This window comes from Anomaloglossus baeobatrachus, unplaced genomic scaffold (genome assembly GCF_048569485.1).
Source record: "Anomaloglossus baeobatrachus isolate aAnoBae1 unplaced genomic scaffold, aAnoBae1.hap1 Scaffold_3251, whole genome shotgun sequence".
In the NCBI taxonomy this organism is placed as follows: domain Eukaryota; kingdom Metazoa; phylum Chordata; class Amphibia; order Anura; family Aromobatidae; genus Anomaloglossus; species Anomaloglossus baeobatrachus.
In genome coordinates, this window is record NW_027442641.1 from 15,245 (window position 1) to 29,663 (window position 14,419).

Genomic DNA, 14,419 nt, shown 5'->3' on the forward strand with positions numbered 1-14,419 from the left:
ATTGCCCCCTCCTTCCACTAGCCCACCCTCCCACCCAAAGAACAACTTCTTCTGCGCAGCTTGTTTTCTAGGCAGCAGCGCTATTGTGATGTCATCGGGGGGCATTGTGACAAGCCGCCAGTGTTCCGTCTCTTCATGTTGTGCACAGTTCAAACGGAAAATACATCAACAGGCAGACTACAGAAAAGCTTACTATCAAAGGTTAGAGGGGGGCTTTCTCAGAGGGCTTTTTACAGTTTTTCTATTCCCAATTAGCCGTTTAAGTGTACTTATTGAAAGTAGTAATTCTTTCATAGGCCGCCCTTTCTTAGTATTTGACGTTCCTTATATTGCGGTATGAGGCTTCGCAGTAGGTTGCAAACATTCATCACCCATGACTGTCCCCAATTGAGCTCAGAAGCTCAATGTCTATCATGACCTCTCTTTTAGAATGTCCAAGAGCAAGCAAACTATTCCTCCAGGAGAGGGCGCCAACAGACTACTAAAGAGATCATCATTACTCAAAGAAAACCCCAAAAACCAATGCATGATAGGAATAAACAGGTAACTTTCTTTGGAGTGGAAGCGGAGAGATCGCACCAGATGCCAATTCTAGATGTTATCACACCTGTGGTCACTGCAGCAGCAGGTGAATCCACTTTGTCCAAAAGGGATCTATTCCATTCAATTGCAAATGATCTAGATAAGACAGAGAACTGCAGCACGGGGACATAGCCGAGTTGGTCAGGTTGAGTGGTGATGAGTTTGCTATTTGGATGAATAAAGAAAGTCAAAAGTGTGAAAGATAAAAAACAAAAGGAGGAAGTGTGAAAAGTGAATGGGCCAAATTGAGGTGCATATGAAGACGTATGCTTTCTTCCAATTCATTAAATCGGGCTAATATGAATCAGGTGAATTGAGTTCTGCTTTTGGAAACTGGGTTAAGAAGGGGTGCACCGTTCCTGGAGGTACTGCAATACCAGGTCAATGCGTGGAGTGGACAGAGCAAGCTCTTTTTCCATCTCCCTGTTCTAAAAATCCATTTAATATATGGTCCCCAGATAGGGGACGTATCAGATATTAAACTGATAAGAACAGATACTACACTTGATCTTAGCCAAAAGGCCGAGAAGCGATAACCAGAATTGGTTTGGGCCTCGAGTGGCACCCTGGCCTATGCCGGACACATCTTAGGGAGAGAGAGCGAGAGGGAGACAAACCCACGCCTACACAAGACATTTTGTCACCCAAGCCAACCCTTGAAAAGGCTGCTTTGCAGAGCCAAAACAAGAAGAATGGTGCGTTTTGCAGCCGCCGCCCACTGCAATGAATCTGAATAACTCCTCCTTTAGGGCGCAAGCAACTCCCCTCCCCCTTGCAGTCTTTCCAATTCACGATACAAAAAGACGGACAGGACAGGTTGCCTGACTTTCCGTCACTGCCACCCTTTGCCATCCTTACCCGTAGAAAGCCCTTTCATCATCCCCAAACCCTAATCTTTTCCCTTTCCTTCCCAGCCCCCAAACCCTGCCCTCTGTACCTTTCTCACCACCCGCTTCCCTTCTCCTGTCATCCCCCTACCACCCGGGAAAAAAAGAGATTGCCCCCTCCTTCCACTAGCCCACCCTCCCACCCAAAGAACAACTTCTTCTGCGCAGCTTGTTTTCTAGGCAGCAGCGCTATTGTGATGTCATCGGGGGGCATTGTGACAAGCCGCCAGTGTTCCGTCTCTTCATGTTGTGCACAGTTCAAACGGAAAATACATCAACAGGCAGACTACAGAAAAGCTTACTATCAAAGGTTAGAGGGGGGCTTTCTCAGAGGGCTTTTTACAGTTTTTCTATTCCCAATTAGCCGTTTAAGTGTACTTATTGAAAGTAGTAATTCTTTCATAGGCCGCCCTTTCTTAGTATTTGACGTTCCTTATATTGCGGTATGAGGCTTCGCAGTAGGTTGCAAACATTCATCACCCATGACTGTCCCCAATTGAGCTCAGAAGCTCAATGTCTATCATGACCTCTCTTTTAGAATGTCCAAGAGCAAGCAAACTATTCCTCCAGGAGAGGGCGCCAACAGACTACTAAAGAGATCATCATTACTCAAAGAAAACCCCAAAAACCAATGCATGATAGGAATAAACAGGTAACTTTCTTTGGAGTGGAAGCGGAGAGATCGCACCAGATGCCAATTCTAGATGTTATCACACCTGTGGTCACTGCAGCAGCAGGTGAATCCACTTTGTCCAAAAGGGATCTATTCCATTCAATTGCAAATGATCTAGATAAGACAGAGAACTGCAGCACGGGGACATAGCCGAGTTGGTCAGGTTGAGTGGTGATGAGTTTGCTATTTGGATGAATAAAGAAAGTCAAAAGTGTGAAAGATAAAAAACAAAAGGAGGAAGTGTGAAAAGTGAATGGGCCAAATTGAGGTGCATATGAAGACGTATGCTTTCTTCCAATTCATTAAATCGGGCTAATATGAATCAGGTGAATTGAGTTCTGCTTTTGGAAACTGGGTTAAGAAGGGGTGCACCGTTCCTGGAGGTACTGCAATACCAGGTCAATGCGTGGAGTGGACAGAGCAAGCTCTTTTTCCATCTCCCTGTTCTAAAAATCCATTTAATATATGGTCCCCAGATAGGGGACGTATCAGATATTAAACTGATAAGAACAGATACTACACTTGATCTTAGCCAAAAGGCCGAGAAGCGATAACCAGAATTGGTTTGGGCCTCGAGTGGCACCCTGGCCTATGCCGGACACATCTTAGGGAGAGAGAGCGAGAGGGAGACAAACCCACGCCTACACAAGACATTTTGTCACCCAAGCCAACCCTTGAAAAGGCTGCTTTGCAGAGCCAAAACAAGAAGAATGGTGCGTTTTGCAGCCGCCGCCCACTGCAATGAATCTGAATAACTCCTCCTTTAGGGCGCAAGCAACTCCCCTCCCCCTTGCAGTCTTTCCAATTCACGATACAAAAAGACGGACAGGACAGGTTGCCTGACTTTCCGTCACTGCCACCCTTTGCCATCCTTACCCGTAGAAAGCCCTTTCATCATCCCCAAACCCTAATCTTTTCCCTTTCCTTCCCAGCCCCCAAACCCTGCCCTCTGTACCTTTCTCACCACCCGCTTCCCTTCTCCTGTCATCCCCCTACCACCCGGGAAAAAAAGAGATTGCCCCCTCCTTCCACTAGCCCACCCTCCCACCCAAAGAACAACTTCTTCTGCGCAGCTTGTTTTCTAGGCAGCAGCGCTATTGTGATGTCATCGGGGGGCATTGTGACAAGCCGCCAGTGTTCCGTCTCTTCATGTTGTGCACAGTTCAAACGGAAAATACATCAACAGGCAGACTACAGAAAAGCTTACTATCAAAGGTTAGAGGGGGGCTTTCTCAGAGGGCTTTTTACAGTTTTTCTATTCCCAATTAGCCGTTTAAGTGTACTTATTGAAAGTAGTAATTCTTTCATAGGCCGCCCTTTCTTAGTATTTGACGTTCCTTATATTGCGGTATGAGGCTTCGCAGTAGGTTGCAAACATTCATCACCCATGACTGTCCCCAATTGAGCTCAGAAGCTCAATGTCTATCATGACCTCTCTTTTAGAATGTCCAAGAGCAAGCAAACTATTCCTCCAGGAGAGGGCGCCAACAGACTACTAAAGAGATCATCATTACTCAAAGAAAACCCCAAAAACCAATGCATGATAGGAATAAACAGGTAACTTTCTTTGGAGTGGAAGCGGAGAGATCGCACCAGATGCCAATTCTAGATGTTATCACACCTGTGGTCACTGCAGCAGCAGGTGAATCCACTTTGTCCAAAAGGGATCTATTCCATTCAATTGCAAATGATCTAGATAAGACAGAGAACTGCAGCACGGGGACATAGCCGAGTTGGTCAGGTTGAGTGGTGATGAGTTTGCTATTTGGATGAATAAAGAAAGTCAAAAGTGTGAAAGATAAAAAACAAAAGGAGGAAGTGTGAAAAGTGAATGGGCCAAATTGAGGTGCATATGAAGACGTATGCTTTCTTCCAATTCATTAAATCGGGCTAATATGAATCAGGTGAATTGAGTTCTGCTTTTGGAAACTGGGTTAAGAAGGGGTGCACCGTTCCTGGAGGTACTGCAATACCAGGTCAATGCGTGGAGTGGACAGAGCAAGCTCTTTTTCCATCTCCCTGTTCTAAAAATCCATTTAATATATGGTCCCCAGATAGGGGACGTATCAGATATTAAACTGATAAGAACAGATACTACACTTGATCTTAGCCAAAAGGCCGAGAAGCGATAACCAGAATTGGTTTGGGCCTCGAGTGGCACCCTGGCCTATGCCGGACACATCTTAGGGAGAGAGAGCGAGAGGGAGACAAACCCACGCCTACACAAGACATTTTGTCACCCAAGCCAACCCTTGAAAAGGCTGCTTTGCAGAGCCAAAACAAGAAGAATGGTGCGTTTTGCAGCCGCCGCCCACTGCAATGAATCTGAATAACTCCTCCTTTAGGGCGCAAGCAACTCCCCTCCCCCTTGCAGTCTTTCCAATTCACGATACAAAAAGACGGACAGGACAGGTTGCCTGACTTTCCGTCACTGCCACCCTTTGCCATCCTTACCCGTAGAAAGCCCTTTCATCATCCCCAAACCCTAATCTTTTCCCTTTCCTTCCCAGCCCCCAAACCCTGCCCTCTGTACCTTTCTCACCACCCGCTTCCCTTCTCCTGTCATCCCCCTACCACCCGGGAAAAAAAGAGATTGCCCCCTCCTTCCACTAGCCCACCCTCCCACCCAAAGAACAACTTCTTCTGCGCAGCTTGTTTTCTAGGCAGCAGCGCTATTGTGATGTCATCGGGGGGCATTGTGACAAGCCGCCAGTGTTCCGTCTCTTCATGTTGTGCACAGTTCAAACGGAAAATACATCAACAGGCAGACTACAGAAAAGCTTACTATCAAAGGTTAGAGGGGGGCTTTCTCAGAGGGCTTTTTACAGTTTTTCTATTCCCAATTAGCCGTTTAAGTGTACTTATTGAAAGTAGTAATTCTTTCATAGGCCGCCCTTTCTTAGTATTTGACGTTCCTTATATTGCGGTATGAGGCTTCGCAGTAGGTTGCAAACATTCATCACCCATGACTGTCCCCAATTGAGCTCAGAAGCTCAATGTCTATCATGACCTCTCTTTTAGAATGTCCAAGAGCAAGCAAACTATTCCTCCAGGAGAGGGCGCCAACAGACTACTAAAGAGATCATCATTACTCAAAGAAAACCCCAAAAACCAATGCATGATAGGAATAAACAGGTAACTTTCTTTGGAGTGGAAGCGGAGAGATCGCACCAGATGCCAATTCTAGATGTTATCACACCTGTGGTCACTGCAGCAGCAGGTGAATCCACTTTGTCCAAAAGGGATCTATTCCATTCAATTGCAAATGATCTAGATAAGACAGAGAACTGCAGCACGGGGACATAGCCGAGTTGGTCAGGTTGAGTGGTGATGAGTTTGCTATTTGGATGAATAAAGAAAGTCAAAAGTGTGAAAGATAAAAAACAAAAGGAGGAAGTGTGAAAAGTGAATGGGCCAAATTGAGGTGCATATGAAGACGTATGCTTTCTTCCAATTCATTAAATCGGGCTAATATGAATCAGGTGAATTGAGTTCTGCTTTTGGAAACTGGGTTAAGAAGGGGTGCACCGTTCCTGGAGGTACTGCAATACCAGGTCAATGCGTGGAGTGGACAGAGCAAGCTCTTTTTCCATCTCCCTGTTCTAAAAATCCATTTAATATATGGTCCCCAGATAGGGGACGTATCAGATATTAAACTGATAAGAACAGATACTACACTTGATCTTAGCCAAAAGGCCGAGAAGCGATAACCAGAATTGGTTTGGGCCTCGAGTGGCACCCTGGCCTATGCCGGACACATCTTAGGGAGAGAGAGCGAGAGGGAGACAAACCCACGCCTACACAAGACATTTTGTCACCCAAGCCAACCCTTGAAAAGGCTGCTTTGCAGAGCCAAAACAAGAAGAATGGTGCGTTTTGCAGCCGCCGCCCACTGCAATGAATCTGAATAACTCCTCCTTTAGGGCGCAAGCAACTCCCCTCCCCCTTGCAGTCTTTCCAATTCACGATACAAAAAGACGGACAGGACAGGTTGCCTGACTTTCCGTCACTGCCACCCTTTGCCATCCTTACCCGTAGAAAGCCCTTTCATCATCCCCAAACCCTAATCTTTTCCCTTTCCTTCCCAGCCCCCAAACCCTGCCCTCTGTACCTTTCTCACCACCCGCTTCCCTTCTCCTGTCATCCCCCTACCACCCGGGAAAAAAAGAGATTGCCCCCTCCTTCCACTAGCCCACCCTCCCACCCAAAGAACAACTTCTTCTGCGCAGCTTGTTTTCTAGGCAGCAGCGCTATTGTGATGTCATCGGGGGGCATTGTGACAAGCCGCCAGTGTTCCGTCTCTTCATGTTGTGCACAGTTCAAACGGAAAATACATCAACAGGCAGACTACAGAAAAGCTTACTATCAAAGGTTAGAGGGGGGCTTTCTCAGAGGGCTTTTTACAGTTTTTCTATTCCCAATTAGCCGTTTAAGTGTACTTATTGAAAGTAGTAATTCTTTCATAGGCCGCCCTTTCTTAGTATTTGACGTTCCTTATATTGCGGTATGAGGCTTCGCAGTAGGTTGCAAACATTCATCACCCATGACTGTCCCCAATTGAGCTCAGAAGCTCAATGTCTATCATGACCTCTCTTTTAGAATGTCCAAGAGCAAGCAAACTATTCCTCCAGGAGAGGGCGCCAACAGACTACTAAAGAGATCATCATTACTCAAAGAAAACCCCAAAAACCAATGCATGATAGGAATAAACAGGTAACTTTCTTTGGAGTGGAAGCGGAGAGATCGCACCAGATGCCAATTCTAGATGTTATCACACCTGTGGTCACTGCAGCAGCAGGTGAATCCACTTTGTCCAAAAGGGATCTATTCCATTCAATTGCAAATGATCTAGATAAGACAGAGAACTGCAGCACGGGGACATAGCCGAGTTGGTCAGGTTGAGTGGTGATGAGTTTGCTATTTGGATGAATAAAGAAAGTCAAAAGTGTGAAAGATAAAAAACAAAAGGAGGAAGTGTGAAAAGTGAATGGGCCAAATTGAGGTGCATATGAAGACGTATGCTTTCTTCCAATTCATTAAATCGGGCTAATATGAATCAGGTGAATTGAGTTCTGCTTTTGGAAACTGGGTTAAGAAGGGGTGCACCGTTCCTGGAGGTACTGCAATACCAGGTCAATGCGTGGAGTGGACAGAGCAAGCTCTTTTTCCATCTCCCTGTTCTAAAAATCCATTTAATATATGGTCCCCAGATAGGGGACGTATCAGATATTAAACTGATAAGAACAGATACTACACTTGATCTTAGCCAAAAGGCCGAGAAGCGATAACCAGAATTGGTTTGGGCCTCGAGTGGCACCCTGGCCTATGCCGGACACATCTTAGGGAGAGAGAGCGAGAGGGAGACAAACCCACGCCTACACAAGACATTTTGTCACCCAAGCCAACCCTTGAAAAGGCTGCTTTGCAGAGCCAAAACAAGAAGAATGGTGCGTTTTGCAGCCGCCGCCCACTGCAATGAATCTGAATAACTCCTCCTTTAGGGCGCAAGCAACTCCCCTCCCCCTTGCAGTCTTTCCAATTCACGATACAAAAAGACGGACAGGACAGGTTGCCTGACTTTCCGTCACTGCCACCCTTTGCCATCCTTACCCGTAGAAAGCCCTTTCATCATCCCCAAACCCTAATCTTTTCCCTTTCCTTCCCAGCCCCCAAACCCTGCCCTCTGTACCTTTCTCACCACCCGCTTCCCTTCTCCTGTCATCCCCCTACCACCCGGGAAAAAAAGAGATTGCCCCCTCCTTCCACTAGCCCACCCTCCCACCCAAAGAACAACTTCTTCTGCGCAGCTTGTTTTCTAGGCAGCAGCGCTATTGTGATGTCATCGGGGGGCATTGTGACAAGCCGCCAGTGTTCCGTCTCTTCATGTTGTGCACAGTTCAAACGGAAAATACATCAACAGGCAGACTACAGAAAAGCTTACTATCAAAGGTTAGAGGGGGGCTTTCTCAGAGGGCTTTTTACAGTTTTTCTATTCCCAATTAGCCGTTTAAGTGTACTTATTGAAAGTAGTAATTCTTTCATAGGCCGCCCTTTCTTAGTATTTGACGTTCCTTATATTGCGGTATGAGGCTTCGCAGTAGGTTGCAAACATTCATCACCCATGACTGTCCCCAATTGAGCTCAGAAGCTCAATGTCTATCATGACCTCTCTTTTAGAATGTCCAAGAGCAAGCAAACTATTCCTCCAGGAGAGGGCGCCAACAGACTACTAAAGAGATCATCATTACTCAAAGAAAACCCCAAAAACCAATGCATGATAGGAATAAACAGGTAACTTTCTTTGGAGTGGAAGCGGAGAGATCGCACCAGATGCCAATTCTAGATGTTATCACACCTGTGGTCACTGCAGCAGCAGGTGAATCCATTTTGTCCAAAAGGGATCTATTCCATTCAATTGCAAATGATCTAGATAAGACAGAGAACTGCAGCACGGGGACATAGCCGAGTTGGTCAGGTTGAGTGGTGATGAGTTTGCTATTTGGATGAATAAAGAAAGTCAAAAGTGTGAAAGATAAAAAACAAAAGGAGGAAGTGTGAAAAGTGAATGGGCCAAATTGAGGTGCATATGAAGACGTATGCTTTCTTCCAATTCATTAAATCGGGCTAATATGAATCAGGTGAATTGAGTTCTGCTTTTGGAAACTGGGTTAAGAAGGGGTGCACCGTTCCTGGAGGTACTGCAATACCAGGTCAATGCGTGGAGTGGACAGAGCAAGCTCTTTTTCCATCTCCCTGTTCTAAAAATCCATTTAATATATGGTCCCCAGATAGGGGACGTATCAGATATTAAACTGATAAGAACAGATACTACACTTGATCTTAGCCAAAAGGCCGAGAAGCGATAACCAGAATTGGTTTGGGCCTCGAGTGGCACCCTGGCCTATGCCGGACACATCTTAGGGAGAGAGAGCGAGAGGGAGACAAACCCACGCCTACACAAGACATTTTGTCACCCAAGCCAACCCTTGAAAAGGCTGCTTTGCAGAGCCAAAACAAGAAGAATGGTGCGTTTTGCAGCCGCCGCCCACTGCAATGAATCTGAATAACTCCTCCTTTAGGGCGCAAGCAACTCCCCTCCCCCTTGCAGTCTTTCCAATTCACGATACAAAAAGACGGACAGGACAGGTTGCCTGACTTTCCGTCACTGCCACCCTTTGCCATCCTTACCCGTAGAAAGCCCTTTCATCATCCCCAAACCCTAATCTTTTCCCTTTCCTTCCCAGCCCCCAAACCCTGCCCTCTGTACCTTTCTCACCACCCGCTTCCCTTCTCCTGTCATCCCCCTACCACCCGGGAAAAAAAGAGATTGCCCCCTCCTTCCACTAGCCCACCCTCCCACCCAAAGAACAACTTCTTCTGCGCAGCTTGTTTTCTAGGCAGCAGCGCTATTGTGATGTCATCGGGGGGCATTGTGACAAGCCGCCAGTGTTCCGTCTCTTCATGTTGTGCACAGTTCAAACGGAAAATACATCAACAGGCAGACTACAGAAAAGCTTACTATCAAAGGTTAGAGGGGGGCTTTCTCAGAGGGCTTTTTACAGTTTTTCTATTCCCAATTAGCCGTTTAAGTGTACTTATTGAAAGTAGTAATTCTTTCATAGGCCGCCCTTTCTTAGTATTTGACGTTCCTTATATTGCGGTATGAGGCTTCGCAGTAGGTTGCAAACATTCATCACCCATGACTGTCCCCAATTGAGCTCAGAAGCTCAATGTCTATCATGACCTCTCTTTTAGAATGTCCAAGAGCAAGCAAACTATTCCTCCAGGAGAGGGCGCCAACAGACTACTAAAGAGATCATCATTACTCAAAGAAAACCCCAAAAACCAATGCATGATAGGAATAAACAGGTAACTTTCTTTGGAGTGGAAGCGGAGAGATCGCACCAGATGCCAATTCTAGATGTTATCACACCTGTGGTCACTGCAGCAGCAGGTGAATCCACTTTGTCCAAAAGGGATCTATTCCATTCAATTGCAAATGATCTAGATAAGACAGAGAACTGCAGCACGGGGACATAGCCGAGTTGGTCAGGTTGAGTGGTGATGAGTTTGCTATTTGGATGAATAAAGAAAGTCAAAAGTGTGAAAGATAAAAAACAAAAGGAGGAAGTGTGAAAAGTGAATGGGCCAAATTGAGGTGCATATGAAGACGTATGCTTTCTTCCAATTCATTAAATCGGGCTAATATGAATCAGGTGAATTGAGTTCTGCTTTTGGAAACTGGGTTAAGAAGGGGTGCACCGTTCCTGGAGGTACTGCAATACCAGGTCAATGCGTGGAGTGGACAGAGCAAGCTCTTTTTCCATCTCCCTGTTCTAAAAATCCATTTAATATATGGTCCCCAGATAGGGGACGTATCAGATATTAAACTGATAAGAACAGATACTACACTTGATCTTAGCCAAAAGGCCGAGAAGCGATAACCAGAATTGGTTTGGGCCTCGAGTGGCACCCTGGCCTATGCCGGACACATCTTAGGGAGAGAGAGCGAGAGGGAGACAAACCCACGCCTACACAAGACATTTTGTCACCCAAGCCAACCCTTGAAAAGGCTGCTTTGCAGAGCCAAAACAAGAAGAATGGTGCGTTTTGCAGCCGCCGCCCACTGCAATGAATCTGAATAACTCCTCCTTTAGGGCGCAAGCAACTCCCCTCCCCCTTGCAGTCTTTCCAATTCACGATACAAAAAGACGGACAGGACAGGTTGCCTGACTTTCCGTCACTGCCACCCTTTGCCATCCTTACCCGTAGAAAGCCCTTTCATCATCCCCAAACCCTAATCTTTTCCCTTTCCTTCCCAGCCCCCAAACCCTGCCCTCTGTACCTTTCTCACCACCCGCTTCCCTTCTCCTGTCATCCCCCTACCACCCGGGAAAAAAAGAGATTGCCCCCTCCTTCCACTAGCCCACCCTCCCACCCAAAGAACAACTTCTTCTGCGCAGCTTGTTTTCTAGGCAGCAGCGCTATTGTGATGTCATCGGGGGGCATTGTGACAAGCCGCCAGTGTTCCGTCTCTTCATGTTGTGCACAGTTCAAACGGAAAATACATCAACAGGCAGACTACAGAAAAGCTTACTATCAAAGGTTAGAGGGGGGCTTTCTCAGAGGGCTTTTTACAGTTTTTCTATTCCCAATTAGCCGTTTAAGTGTACTTATTGAAAGTAGTAATTCTTTCATAGGCCGCCCTTTCTTAGTATTTGACGTTCCTTATATTGCGGTATGAGGCTTCGCAGTAGGTTGCAAACATTCATCACCCATGACTGTCCCCAATTGAGCTCAGAAGCTCAATGTCTATCATGACCTCTCTTTTAGAATGTCCAAGAGCAAGCAAACTATTCCTCCAGGAGAGGGCGCCAACAGACTACTAAAGAGATCATCATTACTCAAAGAAAACCCCAAAAACCAATGCATGATAGGAATAAACAGGTAACTTTCTTTGGAGTGGAAGCGGAGAGATCGCACCAGATGCCAATTCTAGATGTTATCACACCTGTGGTCACTGCAGCAGCAGGTGAATCCACTTTGTCCAAAAGGGATCTATTCCATTCAATTGCAAATGATCTAGATAAGACAGAGAACTGCAGCACGGGGACATAGCCGAGTTGGTCAGGTTGAGTGGTGATGAGTTTGCTATTTGGATGAATAAAGAAAGTCAAAAGTGTGAAAGATAAAAAACAAAAGGAGGAAGTGTGAAAAGTGAATGGGCCAAATTGAGGTGCATATGAAGACGTATGCTTTCTTCCAATTCATTAAATCGGGCTAATATGAATCAGGTGAATTGAGTTCTGCTTTTGGAAACTGGGTTAAGAAGGGGTGCACCGTTCCTGGAGGTACTGCAATACCAGGTCAATGCGTGGAGTGGACAGAGCAAGCTCTTTTTCCATCTCCCTGTTCTAAAAATCCATTTAATATATGGTCCCCAGATAGGGGACGTATCAGATATTAAACTGATAAGAACAGATACTACACTTGATCTTAGCCAAAAGGCCGAGAAGCGATAACCAGAATTGGTTTGGGCCTCGAGTGGCACCCTGGCCTATGCCGGACACATCTTAGGGAGAGAGAGCGAGAGGGAGACAAACCCACGCCTACACAAGACATTTTGTCACCCAAGCCAACCCTTGAAAAGGCTGCTTTGCAGAGCCAAAACAAGAAGAATGGTGCGTTTTGCAGCCGCCGCCCACTGCAATGAATCTGAATAACTCCTCCTTTAGGGCGCAAGCAACTCCCCTCCCCCTTGCAGTCTTTCCAATTCACGATACAAAAAGACGGACAGGACAGGTTGCCTGACTTTCCGTCACTGCCACCCTTTGCCATCCTTACCCGTAGAAAGCCCTTTCATCATCCCCAAACCCTAATCTTTTCCCTTTCCTTCCCAGCCCCCAAACCCTGCCCTCTGTACCTTTCTCACCACCCGCTTCCCTTCTCCTGTCATCCCCCTACCACCCGGGAAAAAAAGAGATTGCCCCCTCCTTCCACTAGCCCACCCTCCCACCCAAAGAACAACTTCTTCTGCGCAGCTTGTTTTCTAGGCAGCAGCGCTATTGTGATGTCATCGGGGGGCATTGTGACAAGCCGCCAGTGTTCCGTCTCTTCATGTTGTGCACAGTTCAAACGGAAAATACATCAACAGGCAGACTACAGAAAAGCTTACTATCAAAGGTTAGAGGGGGGCTTTCTCAGAGGGCTTTTTACAGTTTTTCTATTCCCAATTAGCCGTTTAAGTGTACTTATTGAAAGTAGTAATTCTTTCATAGGCCGCCCTTTCTTAGTATTTGACGTTCCTTATATTGCGGTATGAGGCTTCGCAGTAGGTTGCAAACATTCATCACCCATGACTGTCCCCAATTGAGCTCAGAAGCTCAATGTCTATCATGACCTCTCTTTTAGAATGTCCAAGAGCAAGCAAACTATTCCTCCAGGAGAGGGCGCCAACAGACTACTAAAGAGATCATCATTACTCAAAGAAAACCCCAAAAACCAATGCATGATAGGAATAAACAGGTAACTTTCTTTGGAGTGGAAGCGGAGAGATCGCACCAGATGCCAATTCTAGATGTTATCACACCTGTGGTCACTGCAGCAGCAGGTGAATCCACTTTGTCCAAAAGGGATCTATTCCATTCAATTGCAAATGATCTAGATAAGACAGAGAACTGCAGCACGGGGACATAGCCGAGTTGGTCAGGTTGAGTGGTGATGAGTTTGCTATTTGGATGAATAAAGAAAGTCAAAAGTGTGAAAGATAAAAAACAAAAGGAGGAAGTGTGAAAAGTGAATGGGCCAAATTGAGGTGCATATGAAGACGTATGCTTTCTTCCAATTCATTAAATCGGGCTAATATGAATCAGGTGAATTGAGTTCTGCTTTTGGAAACTGGGTTAAGAAGGGGTGCACCGTTCCTGGAGGTACTGCAATACCAGGTCAATGCGTGGAGTGGACAGAGCAAGCTCTTTTTCCATCTCCCTGTTCTAAAAATCCATTTAATATATGGTCCCCAGATAGGGGACGTATCAGATATTAAACTGATAAGAACAGATACTACACTTGATCTTAGCCAAAAGGCCGAGAAGCGATAACCAGAATTGGTTTGGGCCTCGAGTGGCACCCTGGCCTATGCCGGACACATCTTAGGGAGAGAGAGCGAGAGGGAGACAAACCCACGCCTACACAAGACATTTTGTCACCCAAGCCAACCCTTGAAAAGGCTGCTTTGCAGAGCCAAAACAAGAAGAATGGTGCGTTTTGCAGCCGCCGCCCACTGCAATGAATCTGAATAACTCCTCCTTTAGGGCGCAAGCAACTCCCCTCCCCCTTGCAGTCTTTCCAATTCACGATACAAAAAGACGGACAGGACAGGTTGCCTGACTTTCCGTCACTGCCACCCTTTGCCATCCTTACCCGTAGAAAGCCCTTTCATCATCCCCAAACCCTAATCTTTTCCCTTTCCTTCCCAGCCCCCAAACCCTGCCCTCTGTACCTTTCTCACCACCCGCTTCCCTTCTCCTGTCATCCCCCTACCACCCGGGAAAAAAAGAGATTGCCCCCTCCTTCCACTAGCCCACCCTCCCACCCAAAGAACAACTTCTTCTGCGCAGCTTGTTTTCTAGGCAGCAGCGCTATTGTGATGTCATCGGGGGGCATTGTGACAAGCCGCCAGTGTTCCGTCTCTTCATGTTGTGCACAGTTCAAACGGAAAATACATCAACAGGCAGACTACAGAAAAGCTTACTATCAAAGGTTAGAGGGGGGCTTT

General features: G+C 46.4%; 9 non-coding genes across 9 annotated transcripts; all 9 read right to left on the reverse strand.

The window, feature by feature from the left end:
- Positions 1–925: 925 nt before the first annotated feature.
- On the reverse strand, positions 926–1,116 carry LOC142270209 (U2 spliceosomal RNA). Its single transcript, XR_012735544.1, has one exon. It is a non-coding gene; the product is annotated as a U2 spliceosomal RNA (small nuclear RNA).
- Positions 1,117–2,503: 1,387 nt separating this feature from the next.
- Positions 2,504–2,694, reverse strand: LOC142270211 (U2 spliceosomal RNA). The gene has a single exon (XR_012735545.1). It is a non-coding gene; the product is annotated as a U2 spliceosomal RNA (small nuclear RNA).
- Positions 2,695–4,081: 1,387 nt separating this feature from the next.
- On the reverse strand, positions 4,082–4,272 carry LOC142270212 (U2 spliceosomal RNA). Its single transcript, XR_012735546.1, has one exon. It is a non-coding gene; the product is annotated as a U2 spliceosomal RNA (small nuclear RNA).
- A 1,387-nt stretch (positions 4,273–5,659) lies between these two features.
- On the reverse strand, positions 5,660–5,850 carry LOC142270213 (U2 spliceosomal RNA). Its single transcript, XR_012735547.1, has one exon. It is a non-coding gene; the product is annotated as a U2 spliceosomal RNA (small nuclear RNA).
- A 1,387-nt stretch (positions 5,851–7,237) lies between these two features.
- Positions 7,238–7,428, reverse strand: LOC142270214 (U2 spliceosomal RNA). Its single transcript, XR_012735548.1, has one exon. It is a non-coding gene; the product is annotated as a U2 spliceosomal RNA (small nuclear RNA).
- A 1,387-nt stretch (positions 7,429–8,815) lies between these two features.
- Positions 8,816–9,006, reverse strand: LOC142270215 (U2 spliceosomal RNA). Its single transcript, XR_012735549.1, has one exon. It is a non-coding gene; the product is annotated as a U2 spliceosomal RNA (small nuclear RNA).
- A 1,387-nt stretch (positions 9,007–10,393) lies between these two features.
- LOC142270217 (U2 spliceosomal RNA) lies at positions 10,394–10,584 on the reverse strand. Its single transcript, XR_012735551.1, has one exon. It is a non-coding gene; the product is annotated as a U2 spliceosomal RNA (small nuclear RNA).
- A 1,387-nt stretch (positions 10,585–11,971) lies between these two features.
- Positions 11,972–12,162, reverse strand: LOC142270218 (U2 spliceosomal RNA). Its single transcript, XR_012735552.1, has one exon. It is a non-coding gene; the product is annotated as a U2 spliceosomal RNA (small nuclear RNA).
- Positions 12,163–13,549: 1,387 nt separating this feature from the next.
- On the reverse strand, positions 13,550–13,740 carry LOC142270219 (U2 spliceosomal RNA). The gene has a single exon (XR_012735553.1). It is a non-coding gene; the product is annotated as a U2 spliceosomal RNA (small nuclear RNA).
- Positions 13,741–14,419: the final 679 nt, after the last annotated feature.